A 2,026-nucleotide genomic window follows, 5' to 3' on the forward strand; every position below is an offset into this window, starting at 1 on the left:
GCTGGACCTATGTATTTCTAGGTCTACAGCCAGACTGAGGAAGTCAATGGGGCTCCCGTAATTACGGGTGACTATGTGTGTGCACCCGTAATTACGGGAGCGTTGCTAGGCGACGTCAGTAAATAGTCACTGTCCAGGGTGCTGAAAGAGTTAAGCGATTGGCAGTAACTGTTTCAGCACCCTGGACAGTGACTACCGATCCCAATATACAGCAACCTGTAAAAAAAATAGAAGTTCATACTTACCGAGAACTCCCTGCTTCTTTCTCCAGTCCGGCTTCCCAGGATGACGTTTCAGTCTAAGTGACGGCTGTAGCCAATCACAGGCTGCAGCGGTCACATGGACTGCCGCGTCATACAGGGAGGTCGGGCTGGATGCCGAAAGCGGAACGCGTCACCAAGACAACGGCCGGTAAGTATGAAATTCTTTTACTTTCACTAGGGAAAGTGCTGTCCCTTCTCTTTATCCTGCAGATTCTGTGCGGCATTGATGCGGACAGTTGCGGAGGAAAACCGCCACGTGGGGGCATGCCCTTACACTGGCCAATTATTAGACAAACGAGCATTCACAGAACGTTCGTTCCCAATCTTTGCCTTGTGTAAACAGGGCAACAATCAGTCGATGAACAAGCAAACGGTCGTTCATGGGCTGATCGTATTGTTTATGCAGCAGAAAATATCGTTGTCGGTTGCACATTTTCCTGTGTAAAAAGGGAGATGTGCTGCCGACATGATCGAAATGCATGGGGACGAGCGATCGTAGTAACGATCGCTCATCTCCATACATTACTTATCATTGCTCCTTGTAAAAGGAGCAAACGAGCGCCGATCAAGCAGCTGTCTCATTGAATGGCACACGTTGTTACAGCCAAAATTGACCGGTGTAAAAGAACCCTTAGTCTCTATAAAAGATCACTAGACATATATAAAACTCTGCTATCCTTTTCATCAAACTCTGTGTACCGAGTTCTGCCAGTAAGGTGTCCAATAAGACTTCCTAAGGGTATGTTCACACGCAGTGACCAAAAACATACGATTTTCAGACGTTTTTGTAGCAACTCATGTTTTTCGCGGCATATTTTACGGCCGTTATTGGAGCTGTTTTTCAATGGAGTCAATGAAAAACGCCTCCAAAAACGTCCCAAGAAGTGACATGCACTTTTTTTACGCGGGCGTCTTTTTACGCGCCATATTTTGACAGCGACGCGTAAAATTAAGGCTCATGGGAACAGAACACTGTAAAACCCATTGAAAGCAATGGGCAGATGTTTGTAGGCGTATTAGGGGCGTATTTTCAGGTGTAATTCGAGGCGTAAAATGCCCAAATTACGCCTGAAAACACTGCGTGTGAACATACCTTAAGGCTACATTCAGATGGCTTTACTATGGCTCCTTATGGGAGCTGTATATTTAGTGGCAAGAACGTTTCAGATCCTGTAATGTGTAATCAGGCTTTTCTCAAAGCTTTTTATAGGAAAGATTTCCTGAAAGCATATAACAGATTCTTTAACCGTTCTTGACACTAAATATACAGCTCTTGCATGAAGAGGCTATCTGCTTTGGAACAAGAAAGAAAAAAAGCACTTGATAAAAGAAAGTTACCAAAACTGTGTGTGAACAAGGCCTTATGCAATGTTCACAAGGAAATGTATTTGATCTATGTTACACCCAAGTTTTCTTACCAAAAAAAGTCATATCCCACATTTTTTGGGAAAACCCGGCCTCACAGCCATGTGCATGGAGCCTGAGGGGCAGCATATGGAGTCCTTACGGTTACATCTTACAGAGCCATTGGCACTCTTCATGTCACAGAATAGTGCCTTCATATGCCACCCAAGGTAGTCTCCTCTAGAAGCATTTTTTTCCCTCACTGATTCCTTATGTAGAAAATAAACAGTGATTGAATGGTGGCTCTAGTATTATGTAACTATTGTTTGTAGTAATTTCTATGCCACAGTTTGTGTTCTATTTTTAGATGTGGTGTATAAATAGGTTTTAATAAATGAATTGCCAATGGTTTCATATAG

Source organism: Rhinoderma darwinii, chromosome 1 (assembly GCF_050947455.1).
Source record: "Rhinoderma darwinii isolate aRhiDar2 chromosome 1, aRhiDar2.hap1, whole genome shotgun sequence".
NCBI lineage: Eukaryota > Metazoa > Chordata > Amphibia > Anura > Rhinodermatidae > Rhinoderma > Rhinoderma darwinii.